This window comes from Triticum urartu, chromosome 1A (genome assembly GCF_056163025.1).
Source record: "Triticum urartu cultivar PI428250 chromosome 1A, HENAU_Tu73, whole genome shotgun sequence".
NCBI lineage: Eukaryota > Viridiplantae > Streptophyta > Magnoliopsida > Poales > Poaceae > Triticum > Triticum urartu.
This window is the reverse complement of record NC_141873.1, coordinates 11,357,527-11,371,916: the sequence shown is the minus strand read 5'-3', so window position 1 is coordinate 11,371,916 and position 14,390 is coordinate 11,357,527. Positions and strand designations below refer to the sequence as shown.

Here is a 14,390-nt window from a genome sequence, read left to right as displayed (position 1 = left end):
TTGCTGCTGGCACCTGTGGAAGCATCGGAACAGTGTGGTCTTCCAAGCTATGGTGCCGTCCCTAGATCGGGTATTAAGCTGCTGTAGCGAGGATGCTGTTCTTTGGCGGGAGCGGCTACGTCCACGGGATCGCGGGGATGTTGATGCGTGGGTGTGTGCGTTGATGCGGTGATCTAGTCTGGGCTTTGATAGATCTCCCCCTCTAAGTGTGCGTTGCTGTTTGTAAAAATGAGGACCTCCCCCCTATGGTGATGATTTGGCAATAAAATTCAGGTGGAGGGATCGCTATCCCTCCCCCGGTGATAGTTCAAAAAAAGAGTTGGAGGGGGAGGCGGCACCTGAGAGATGGTCGCGGCGGTGGCCGCGGGGAGGGCGTGGCCGGACCTGGCGAGCCTGGAGGCGATGAGAGAACCAATCGACATGGCTGCGCTCAGGCGCGGGATCGGCTCCCCGCAGGCGGCGGCGCCGGCGGGTTCTCAAAATCTGTCGCGGGGAATGGGAGAAGAAATGGGACCTAGGAGCATTTGCGTCATCTCATCTTTCATCTCCTTTCCATCGATCTCGTAAGTCATATTCCGGTTTTGCCCTTGCCAGATGGAAGGGAGGGATGGTGCTACTGCCACTTCGGTCTGCTTTGGTCCAGCCCTTGGAGGGCAAAACTAGAATTCATGGAGAAAATTACACGTTTTGTCCTTGAAATTCTCTGACGCACTATGATTAATTTGGTCACGCAATTCGAGAGACACTACAATACAATTTTTACACATGCGAATACATAACCCCTCGCTTTTGCGGATAACCCCCTTGCTTTTTGCTGAAACAATCCGTGCTCCCCCAGTCCAAGCGCCCTGCCACCCGGTTTCCAAACCCACTTGTCATCCTCCCGTGCGGAGTAGTCAAAGTGATACAACCTTATTCAGTAAGCCAGCCGCCTCCAGTCCATCACTCCAAGCTCGCCCAAATCCGCCACCCTTCGCACCCTCGCCAATTGATCTGCAGTCGTCGCCTTCCAATCTCCAATCCGCAATGGAGATCACTCCTCCGCTGGCGCAACTCCTCGTTCATGTCGCTGCCAGCGATCTGGTGAAACTCTCCCCTCTGCGCGAGATATGGTCGTGGTTCACTGACCTGCCGATGCTCTACGAGGAGGCGGTTGGCATCGCCGATTGTCTCACTAACGAAGAGAAGGTCCGTATGCGCCCGAACAACTCTCTTCCAGTGGAGTACCTCTATAGGGCCATGGTGGAGGCGGATAGCGACGATCCGGTGCAAAGGTACCGCTGGAGGGCATACAAATCAAGGCATGCCAATGATGGGGCTCATGGCGCTGGGCAGGGCGCGGGCGAGGGCGGCCAGGGCCACGGCGTTGATCATGGTGATGTGGCTCTGGACGCATCTTGTCATGCCCCTGCGGCTCTGGATGCGCTGCTCGGTGCCTCGTCAGCCAACCTGTGTAGGAGGAGGATGCATGCAAAGCTAAATGACATGACCCTACCGTGCCGCTCTCCCCGCTTCCCCCGATGCTCCCCGAGGATTGCATGCTCCATTGACGTGTCATAGAGGTATAACCAATCTCTATCTTATTGTAGCTAGGTAGAAAATTTGTATTAGGGCTTAGTAAGCATGAATGAGTACTAAAACAATAGTTTGAATGATATTGTGTTATTAGGCACATTTAAAAAATAGTTTGAATGATATTGTGTTACGATACACATTTTAAAAAAGAAATTGTTTGAATAATATTGTGTTAGTACTTATTAGACACATTTTAAAAAATAGTTTGAATGATATTGTGTTATTAGACATTAAAAAATAGAGGTTGAATGATATTGTGTTATTATTATTATTATTTGAGAAAATTTCTGATCTATTCATTTTCAATCATGGTAGTACAACAAATACCAGAAATAATAAAAATTACATCCAGATCCGTAGACCACCTAGCGACGACTACCAACACTGAAGCGAGCTGAAGGCGCGCCGCCGTCATCGTCCCTCCATCGCCAGAGTTGGACACAACTTGTTGTAGTAGACAGTCGGGAAGTCGTCGTGCTAAGGCCCCGTAGGACCAGCGCACTAGAACAGCAACCTTCGCAGATGAAGAATAACGTAGATCAGAAAGATCAAATCCGAAGATACACGAACATAGACGAACAACGACGAGATCCGAGCAAATCCACCAAAGACAGATTCACCGGAGACACACGTCCACATGCCCACCAACGGTGCTAGACGCACCGCCGGAACAGGGGCTAGGCGGGGAGACCTTTATTCCATCTTCAGGGAGCCGCCACCGTCTCGTCTTCCTGAGCAGGACATAAACCCTAGCAATACTGAAAGAAATGACTAAAAACGGAGCCCTCCTGCCAGCCCTTGCCAAGATCCACCACGCCCCCATGGCCCTACGGCCACTGGAGAGAAGGCAGACCTGCGGCGGTGCCGGCGGGAGGCAGCAACCCTAGCTTTTTTGTGGAGGAGGAGGAGGAGGCGGCTCGTAGGCAGGTAGTTTGAATGATATTGTGTTATTAGACACACTTAAAAAATAAGTTTGAATGATATTGTGTTATTAGACACATTTTTAATAAGATAGTTTGAATTACATTGTGTTATTATACACATTTTTTAATAGTTTGAATTATATTGTGTTATTAGACACGTTAAAAATAGTTTGAATTCTTTTGTGTTACAACATTTGAAAAAAATTAGTGTGAAGTATATTGTGGTATTAGACACATTTTATGAAAAATTGTTTGAATTATATTGTGTCAATTTTCTTTAGCATGCAAAAATATGACAAATTTCTTTGACATGCATTGTTTTACAGACGGATGGAAGAAGTGATGATGCAAGTTGATCTAGTCAGTAGTAGTAAGAGATTATGCAAGTTGAACTATGAAGTAAGTTGTAGTTTTTGCACTTGACTAAATGGGATCATCCGGAACTTGAAGTAAGTTGTAGTTGATTATTCCTTCTTTAGGTCGGTATTGCTCTTCTCTTATAGCCTTCGCGTCATGGCACAAGCCTATTCTGGTTTGGCCCACGACCCACGGCCATCAAGCACGACACACCATCAGGTATGAGTGTGACAAAAATGGGAGAAACCAAAACACCAGTAACTCCCCCGACGTGCGATGTGAATGCCTCGCCAGGACGAAAATGGAGCCCGGGGGCCATCATCACTCAACACAACGTCGCCTCCACCGTCAAGCCATCATCGCCAAGAACACATAAAAGTAATATATATAGAGATCACAATCTACATGACATGCAAAGATATGGGGTTCGCCCATCTCTCTATTGTCAGCATTCGAGAAGAGTGAATGTTTATTTTATCTTCCTTTCAGGGAAATGATGGTTGGGGTTGGAATAGAGGCCCACGGCCTAGAGCGAGTGATCAGGGCCCAACATAAAGCGTTGGTGGTGTTAGTTTTTTAGGGGGGTTGGGTGGTGTTAGGTGTCCTGGCCACAAGGCCAAATCCTATTTTCTGCCCGCAGGCAAGACAAACTTATGAACTTGCAAGCATAGTAGTCAGATCGACGTCCACACAACGCCGATATGAACATTGTCTAAAGAACACTTTATTTGTTATTCCAGAATTTAATTACTACTTTGTGCGGATCACACATGACATTGCGTGACACTTTATTTGTCACCGTTTCCTCGACATGTCCACCGACTAGACAACGGTGGTCCAACTATATATTATTAGACAACTTTTCTTATAAGTAGGCACCAACTCCGGTGCCAACACTGAATGGCACACTAGTGGTGGAGCTGTACAATGGCACATTGACACTGCACATGGTTGGCAGGTATGAAGTGCAATGGAAGTCATCACCTCAAGGTGAGCTATCTGGTGTGGCTGCAAAAAGGTACCCTGTAGTACCTGTTGTTGTTGAGGCTATTGACCCAGTTGCTGCTGAGGTTGTTGGAAAGAACATTGTCCGAGCTGCTGCTGCGACTGTTGTTGGGATTGGGAGACACCTTGACCCAACTGTTGGGGTTGTTGCTGCCGAGCTTGGACAAAACCCTGTTGTTGTTCTTGTAGGATGATAGAGTAGGTGATGGCACGGATTGCATCATAGCGGGATTGTTCGGGGATTTGCGGCAACTGCTGGCAACATTGTTGCTGCATCACATGGCAACTACTCTGCTGCCACATTTGCGACCTAGCAAGACATTGTGGCATTGCTATAGGGCTGCACTGCTACTGGAGGAATACCTTGCATGGGTTTAGCTGCTGCAAAACGGATGGCTGAACAAGAGAGAAGTGCATATTACACCCCTCAACTCTAGCCCTAGTCTAATATACACCCCTCAACTCCAATACCATCTAGTTTACACCCCCAACTCTCAAAACCGGCCAGAATTCAACCCTCCCCTCCTTGTTGACCGGTTTTGACCCAGTTGACCAGTTTTGACCTGTTGACTGGGTGAACAGTAACTAGTTTTTTTAAACACATTCTTTCACCGAATGAACAGTAAATTCAGAAAAAAATACAATTTTAAAAAATAATTTTATTTTTAAAAATTATTTTTTTGTTCATGTGAACAGTAATTCCGAAAAATAAAATAAAAAAATTATGAATTATTTTTGCATGGATGATGTTTGAGTGCGTGATGTTCGTTCCAATTTTTAGTTTGTTCGAACATCTGAATAGTTCTCAGCAAAAAAGACAAATGTGATGTTTGTGAAATAGTTAACTGTTCGTGTACAGTTCGGGCCAATATTTTTTTCTTAAAATACCACTCAAATATCCAAACAAGCTGAAAATTGGCATGGACATCACGCACTAAAAATCGTCCATGCAAAAAGAATTCAGATCTTTTTGAAAAAAATAGTAATTTATTGAATTTACTATTCACCCAGTAAAAAATCGAAATTGTTTGTTGAATTTTATTTCCAACTTTTTTCCTTCGAATTTACTGTTCACTCGTTGAAAAAGTGTTTTTTTATTTAGTTACTGTTCATCCAGTCAACCGGTCAAAACTGGTCAACTGGGTCAAAACCGGTCAACGAGGAGGGGAGGGTTGAATTCTGGCCGGTTTTGAGAGTTGGGGGGTGTAAACTAGATGGTATTGGAGTTGGGGGGTGTATATTAGACTAGGGCTAGAGTTGAGGGGTGTAATATGCACTTCTCTCGCTGAACAATAGGGATTTGTTGTTGCAGAAGCTGTTGGTGTTGTTGTTGTGGAGGTAAAACTAGTTGTTGTTGCTGCGAAAATGGTGATTGTTGCGGTAGAACTGGTTGTTGTTGCTGTGAAAATGGTGGCTGCGGTAGAATTGGTTGTTGATGCGAAAATGGTGGTTGTTGCTGCGAAAATGATGGTTGTTGTTGTGAAAATAGTGGTTCTTGTTGTGGAAATGGTTGTTGTTGAAATTTCCCAAGGATCAAACACACGATCACGCTGCAGCTCGACGGATCGTGTACGCGTAACTCGTCTTGACGTATACGAACTAGCTATAGCACTTGATATTTCGCCGACGCTCACGCAAACACCGGGACCAGAACACACGCACACGAACGTAGCAACTCGAAGTTAGCCAGAGGCACGTGTCGTGCCTCGTAATATCTCTTTATTGCTTTTCGTTTTTCTGGTGATTACAAACGACGCAAGGTGGTGCATATATATAGGTGCACGACCTGACTCCAAAACTAATATGATACGGACACAAAGTCCTAACAGGACTCATTTGATTTACTTTCCTAATCTAAAACCCGGCAACGCTGATTGCACCGTACCAAATTTAGCTACCTAAACTTACTAGTACTCGGACTACTACTAGACATCCAACACGTATACTACTAGAGATTGTTTGGATTATCCAACAATCACCCCCTAATTCAAACATTCGACTCGTAGACTCTGAACCAACACATCGTCTGGATTACCAGTCCACGCCGTCACATCTTAGCATGCTACATGTAGACTAAACACATAGCCTCTCATGCAGGAACTCAACTTAACCGGTGCGCATCCATCTTCACGCTGGCCTTCGTCTTCTCGCCGAGACACACGGACGACTCAGACACAAACAAAACTAAAGACACGACTCTTTTTTTGTTTTTTTTCAACCGCCGCTTCTTCCTTAAAGCAATCTCGGGTCATCATCCATGCCCACTCCAGCTAGTTGTAGAGTCCCGTGCTCCTTCTTTTCCTCCTTCCGCGGATTAGGACATTCTCGCGAATAGTGTCCATGGTCCTGACAATTGTAGCAACGGACTTTAGATTTGTCGAACTTCCGGTACTTCTGCTTATCTTTCTGTTGGGTTTCATAGTAATTTCAAAAAATTTCCTACGCTCACGCAAGATCATAGTGATGCATAGCAACGAGAGGGGAGAGTATGATCTATGTACCTTATAGATCGCAACGGAAGCGTTTGGTTGATGTAGTCGTACGTCTTCACGGCCCGACCGATCAAGCACCGAAACTACGGCACCTTTGAGTTCTAGCACACGTTGAGCTCGATGACGATCCCCGGACTCCGATCCAGCAAAGTGTCGGGGAAGAGTTCCGTCAGCACGACGGCGTGGTGACGATCTTGATGTACTACTGCAGCAGGGCTTCGCCTAAACTCCGTTACAATATTATCGAGGACTATGGTGGAAGGGGGCACCGCACACGGCTAAGAATAAGATCACGTGGATCAACTTGTGTCTTTCTGAGGTGCCCCTGCCTCCGTATATAAAGTACTAAAGGGGGGGTGCGGCCGGCCTAGGAGAGGCGCGCCAGGAGAGTCCTACTCCCTCTGGGAGTAGGATCCCCCCCCCCCCCCAATCCTAGTTGGAATAGGATTCGCGGAGGGGGGAAGAGAGAGAGGGTGGCCGGCTCCCTCTCCTTGTCCTATTCAGACCAAGGGAGGGGAGGGGCGTGCAGCCCACTTTGGGCAGCCCCTTCTCTTTTCCACTAAGGCCCACTATGGCCCATCTAGCTCCCGGGGGGTTCCGGTAACCTCCCGGTACTCCGGTAAAATCTCGATTTCACCCGGAACACTTCCGATATCCAAACATAGGCTTCCAATATATCAATCTTTATGTCTCGACCATTTCGAGACTCCTTGTCATGTCCGTGATCACATCCGGGACTCCGAACAAACTTCGGTACATCAAAATGCATAAACTCATAATATAACTGTCATCGTAACCTTAAGCGTGCGGACCCTACGGGTTCGAGAACAATGTAGACATGACCGAGACATGTCTCCGATCAATAACCAATAGCGGAACCTGGATGCTCATATTGGCTCCTACATATTCTACGAAGATCTTTATCGGTCAGACCGCATAACAACATACGTTGTTCCCTTTGTCATCGGTATGTTACTTGCCCGAGATTCGATCGTCGGTATTCCAATACCTAGTTCAATCTCGTTACCGGCAAGTCTCTTTACTCGTTCCGTAATACATCATCTCACAACTAACTCATTAGCTGTAATGCTTGCAAGGCTTTATGTGATGTGCATTACCGAGAGGGCCCAGAGATACCTCTCCGACAATCGGAGTGACAAATCCTAATATCGAAATACGCCAACCCAACATGTACCTTTGGACACACCTGTAGAGCACCTTTATAATCACCCAGTTACGTTGTGACGTTTGGTAGCACACAAAGTGTTCCTCCGGCAAACGGGAGTTGCATAATCTCATAGTCATAGGAACATGTATAAGTCATGAAGAAAGCAATAACAACATACTAAACGATCGGGTGCTAAGCTAATGGAATGGGTCATGTCAATCAGATCATTCACCTAATGATGTGATCCCGTTAATCAAATAACAACTCTTTGTCCATGGTTAGGAAACATAACCATCTTTGATTAACGAGCTAGTCAAGTAGAGGCATACTAGTGACACTCTGTTTGTCTATGTATTCACACATGTATTATGTTTCCGGTTAATACAATTCTAGCATGAATAATAAACATTTATCATGATATAAGGAAATAAATAATAACTTTATTATTGCCTCTAGGGCATATTTCCTTCACTTTCTCCCTACTACGCGAGAACATCAACTGCTCTTCTTCTTGGTCGCGTTCACGCCCCTTCAACGTCAACTCATAGGTCTTCAGCCTCCCGATCACCTCCATCACCGACATCTTTGTCACATCGCCCCACTGCTCTATGGTGCCAACGATCGGTAAAAACTTATCGGGAACGGCTCGAAGTAACTTCTCCACAACTACGATGTCCTCCATCTTTGATCCGAGAGCCCGCATCTCATTAACCAGGGAGGTTAGCTTCCACGCAAATTCACCAACCCCTTCTGATTCTTTCATGCACATCCTCTCGAACTCCCTCCTTAGAGCTTGAACACGAGCCTTCTTGACACGATCATCTCCAGCATGCATCTCCTTGAGAGCTTCCCAAGCTTCCTTTGCCGTCTCTTTCTCCGATATGGTCATGAAAACGGCATCAGGCACAGCTTGGGCTATGGCGGCGAAAGCTTCTTGGTCCTTTATCTCCTCGACCGCACCATCACCTTCCACCGCTGCCCAGACTCCACGTGCACGCATGAAGATCTTCATCTTTGCAGCCCACACCCCATAATTGCCACCTTCAAGCATGGGGAACTGGATGGTCACACCACCACCACTCGCCTTCGAAGTCGACATGATCCTCTTCGATTTTCCGTCGTCCATGACACAACTTGACGGCGACGAAGAATCCTTCAACTCCGCCGTGACGTAACTTGACGGCGAAGCCTTCACACCTTGCTCTGATATCAATTGTTGAAATTTCCCAAGGATCAAACACACGATCACGCTGCAGCTCGACGGGTCGTGTACGCGCAACTCGTCTTGACGTATACCAACTAGCTGTAGCACTTGATATTTCGCCGGCGCTCACGCAAACACCGGGACCAGAACAGGCACACGAACGCAGCAACTCGAAGTTAGCCAGAGGCACGTGTCGTGCCTCGTAATATCTCTTTATTGCTTTTCGTTTTTCTGGTGATTACAAACGACGCAAGGTGGTGCATATATATAGGTGCACGACCTGACTCCAAAACTAATGTGATACGGACACAAAGTCCTAACCGGACTCACTTGATTTACTTTCCTAATCTAAAACCCGGCAACGCTGATTGCACCGTACCAAATTTAGCTACCTAAACTTACTAGTACTCGGACTACTACTAGACATCCAACACGTATACTACTAGAGATTGTTTGGATTATCCAACAGTTGTTGTTGTGGAAATAATGTCTGTTGTGGTGGTAATGGTTGCTGCTGCCATGGTCTCTCCAAACCAGGGATGCAGCTAGTCTCCATCTGCGCAATGGTACTTGTCGCCACAACGGCGAGGAGGGCAAAGACGAGGAAGGTCTTCATGATGGATTGGTGCTAACTAGTTTTGCTTGGTTTTGATGCTTGTGCTTGTGATGATCTTTATACTTCATGTCTATTTGTAGTAGTCCGGGCACCACCTCTTTCCTTCTTTGCATCAACTTTAATAATTCTGTTTGGATGCACCAGAAATGATTTTTTGGTACATTGTGTTAGGTTGCACTAGCTACAAGTGTACTTTTGGATTGATCATCAAAGTTGCTTTTTAGTTGTGCATATGATCACACACAAAGTATAGAAATCCTGATGTGTGGTATATATGACTCACCTTATTCACTTTACATGTCACACACTTATTAGGATAGTATCACTTTTGCAACCGAGTTTGGAACCTTGTATAGGCTGTCAACCATAAACAAGAAAAGGCAAAACTTGTGTAGAACTAAGTTGCAATCGTGTGTGGGCTGTTAAGATATGCTCGATTATTAAAGCCTTATATGTGGAGGGTTTGTCTAGACTCGGTTGCTTTTTTATAAAACTAGCTTTGTATTGCTCCCTAAGATGATAAGCTGAACTAACAGGTATAGAGCATGGCATGACTCATAGAATTCCCTTTACATGTAAAAGGATGGTAGTTACTTACAAGTTACTAGCATATATCCGGTCCTAACTCTAGATACGTCATCATCAGTTCGACCTATGTGTGAAGAAGGATTTATCTGGATCGGATCATTCTTTTGGTGGACTAAGTTTGTAATGTCATGTAAATATTTCATTGGGACCACCAGGTACCTTTTACTAAATCTTTTGGGCACGAGGTTGATACTTATTTGAATTGTGTAGACCATATACACAGATAACCTATTCAAAAATATAATATGTTTGTTATACTTTGAGGGCAACATAATTTGGTTTACTATGGTGCTTGTTCAGGTGTATAAGAATGAATTTACATATTTCGAGGTACTTTGTCTACCCAAAAGGAAAATTGCCAAACATTTTAATATTTTTCATGAACAAACCCTAAGTACCTATTCGTAGATACCCTCCTAGATCATGGACAGCGAGCATATTTTATTTGTTGGATTTTAGGAAGGTCTAGATTGTTCCCCGCAAAAAAAGTTCTATCTTTTCATGGCAACTTGTTTGTGCCCAGCTATTTTGAAGCATCTTATCTAGGCCATACTTATGTTTTTTTTGTTATTAATCTATTAAAGGCTGAATGAAGAGATCCTACATGATAAAGAAAAACAATGCTAGGAGGATGGGGCATCTCCGCCGCTTGTTTGAATAAAACCAGAGGATTTTATGATTATAAATTTGGTTCAAAATATGTTAATGATATGTGCACTCGATCTGAGCCAATATCCGATGAGCTGAGAAGTGTTGAATGGCCCGTGAATAAATTTATTTTTGCTCATATGTACCAAAAATCTGGAATGGTGACACTACATATTTAATTCAAATTTGAAAATACATATGATCCCAGCTATGGAGGTCGCCGTGTGTCGCGATGGGCCCTCCGTTGCAACTTTGTCCGTCTACAATTACACTGGCTGGCACGCTAGTCCGCCATCCATCGTGGGGAGCCTCCGGCAGGGCAGGTCAGAGGTCCTGCAGTTGCAACTAGCAGGTTATTCATCAAATCTCTGTCCGCCGGCTAGTGCTCGATCTTGGAGTGAATGGTACTTGTATGGATATATAGTTTCAGAGAGGAATTTCTTTGCCTAGTGTTTGATCTGATTGCTAGCTGGATTGGTGGAGAAATCGCTACTTCTTCGTGGTAGGGTAGCAGTGGTGAATTAGTACAGACAAACCTTGCATAAAATTCCAGTGCGTTGAGAAGTAGATTAGGTGGAGATAGTACTAGATCAGTAGATCTGATGGCTGCCGGAGATAGTAGTAGATGTTATACTGCACACTGGCACAGTATGAGGTCATTCTGTTGTTCTGTACAAAATCTGTCGCTGAGATGTACATATATGAGCGACAGCTGCATACAATTTCTTGCAAAATCCATGCTTCCTTGTAGGTGGGAGGCCCTCGTGGCGCCCCCGTGACGAGCCTGTTCCCTATTGAATCTAAACTGAAATCTCACATTATATGTATCTCATAGGAGAGGTTATCGTCAGATGCAGTGGAACAATCTGAAGGACACTTGTGGTTAAGCAGCAGGAGCAGCAGGTGTGTTGTTCATGTCAGCCAGTTGGTGTTCAGACTGGCACTTGTTGGATTTGGATGATACAGTTCTTGATTCACTTTGGTAAATGTCAATGGACAATGACCAGCTTTGGTTCACTTGTTGAATTTGGATGATACAGGTGAGGAAGAAACTAAAGAAAGACTAGTTATGTGGTCACCTGGGACTCCAGAGTGTTTTTTGGTGCCATGCCATGTAGTCTTGCTTTCCTGATATAGATTTGATAAATGCCATGAGCTGTTTCAATATATTACTATTTGAAACTGTGATTTATCTGTTTCAGTACTGATGGTACCTCGGCAGTGCTGGTTGCTGGGCAGGTGTATGCGACATGTTGAATCATTCTTCCGCAAGAGGCCCTAAAGCTTCATTTTGATGAGAAACTGTCTGCACTCTGCAGTTTGGAACCTTGCGGAAGGATCCTGTGAATTTTTTGGATACTAGGCTTCCTTGATGGCTGCTCTGCTACTGCTAGCTGCATCCCTGATGACCTGGTCTGGATTTGGTTCCAGGTCCTTTGGGTGGACTTGGTTGATAGTCAGGGGTCAGCAGCAGTTCTAAACAACTTCTTGTTTTTGAAATGTCAACCGCGGGGCGATTCCCCCACTTGAATATATGTATATTTTCCAAAAGATGCAGTCCTCAGACCGTGATCATACCGCAAATGTGAAGAGAGGGGTACTGGCAGTTACACAGAGATTACAAGATACAGAGAGCAGCTGCGTCAGGTAGTGGGTCCGCTAGAATGGTCTGACTAACTTGCACTACATTTCCGCTCAAGGTCATGTTTATTCCTACCCAACCTGATGATTTGTGCCTAACAACTTTGTACAAGGTTCCATATGACGATGCAATCCAAATTTGGCTTTTTGATCGACCATTCTCAGATGTACTTCAGCAGGCTGTAGTAGTAGATGTGCTCGTTATGTTTGTATTCTCTTGATGCTACATTTGAGTCAATAAAATCCACCCTTTGTCGAAAAAAAGGCTGTAGTAGTAGATTATACCAATGACAACAGGTGCAGATGTAATATCCCACAAAAAACATGCTGCAGCAGTGCCGCTGAAGGTAAAAATATATATGTTGGTTGCTGAAGCTAATTTCTAAGTACTTTCCACAGTGAAGATCCAGGCTTTTCCTAGTTTCCACATAATTACCTGAGTTGAACGATCTGCATTTCTCTTGTATCGCTGTTTTCATAGAGGTCCAGGACTCCACACCATTGTTGGTTCGGAGAGGGAGGAAATGAAGCACCGGGAAGGGCTCCTTTGTTCTCGTGGGGATATATCCGACTAGTCAGGGGCCATCCTGAGTTGAAATCAAGATGTCAAAGGAGAAATCCGATGACCGTGTGTGGGTGGCTCCATGGACTTCTCCATCTTCTCTCAATGCGTCGAGTCAGTGTTGTCGCCGCAATGTCGGTCAATGGTGACATGGGTGGGCGCTTGTAACCTTGGTCTGACAAATTTCTTCTTACTAAAATGCTCATTCACTCAAATGAAATTTCCCAACAACCGCTAAATATTGTTTAGATAGATAGAGAATACATGAAAAATATTCATGTATTTAAGGAGAAACAATCACATCTCTAGTTCAAAATGTTCTCTAGTCCACTTTGTTAAATATTATTATTATCTATGCAAACCATACAAGTTGGTATCTAGACAAAATTTTGTACATGACTGAAGAAAAAATATATTATTTCCTAACTAATTTATAAGATAAACGCACATGAAAAATTGCAAAATAAATTAAATGGTTGAAAAATATAAGAAAATAAAATTTTAAAGGGAGAGACGCCGATGAATGGGCCCTATGTCCACCTTAACTATTTCTCAAATGCCGTTTTAATTTTATGCCACGTTAGGCTGACAGCCGCCTCCCACCGATCAATTTCAGCATCAAATGCTACCTATCGGCCTATCCATGCAATTTGAAAATTCACTGCTGAATGCCGGTTGTTTTCTGCGAATAAGTGAAGGGCGGTGATTGTTTTGTGCAGTAAGTCATATACATGCATTCTAGTAGTTTCTTTCTCGAAAGCTGTGTGTTATGCGACACTGTGCAGATTATCAATTCTGGAAAAAACATGCATGTGCAGATGCCATGCCAGCTCATGCAAGTTAGTTAACTTTTTCAAAAAACTAATGGCCCCGTGCATCACACTAGTGCAGAGGCCTGGAGTTTAACCCCCTTTTTGGAGAAAAGAAATGCAAGTTAGTTAATAGTTACGATCAGGTTAAGAAACTGAAGACATTAAGCAGTTGACCGAAATGTTGCTTTTAGGCTGCCCCAAGCAACATTAAACTGGGCGTGTGTAAAATACTAGTGCAGTTATGGTCAGACCACCTTGTCGGGATCGATGATGGATATTTTATTTTGGTCGTATGTTTCGATCCAATCCAGAACAGATGATACTACATGCAACTAGGACACCAGTGAATAATCTACTGAAGAGCTGCATCATGAAGGGGAAATAAATAAACAAAGTACATGGATTAGAGCATCCGCCAACATCTCAAGTGGTTGACTTAGGACTAATTAACAAGCTTATGTTGTTTCTTAGTGAAGCTAGAGCAGAATTGTATTTCAAAGGAAGCAAGAATGTATATAAGTCTTGCTCGCATCTCCTTCCCCTCTCTTGGACCTATAACTATCTATCCCTCCATTACCAGATCGTCGGTATTTACTTGTATGACGGCACAAAATAATAACAATTTTTTCACTGCAGAACCTCCTTCGGGCAAAAAATAGTGACCCAAGGAATAACATAAACCTTTTTCCATAATATCTAGGAGGTTTCAATATCCAATGAATTTATGTATCACTGACAAATGGTCCTACTTTTTCCATAATATGTTGCCGGTTTTCTTGAATTAAACATAAACATAAAC

General features: G+C 44.2%; 2 pseudogenes; one reads left to right on the top strand and one right to left on the bottom strand.

Moving 5' to 3' along the window:
* Positions 1-1,026: 1,026 nt before the first annotated feature.
* Positions 1,027-1,550, top strand: LOC147988331 (uncharacterized; annotated as a pseudogene).
* Positions 1,551-3,720: 2,170 nt separating this feature from the next.
* On the bottom strand, positions 3,721-12,472 carry LOC147988330 (glutenin, low molecular weight subunit PTDUCD1-like; annotated as a pseudogene).
* Between the last annotated feature and the right edge of the window lie 1,918 nt (positions 12,473-14,390).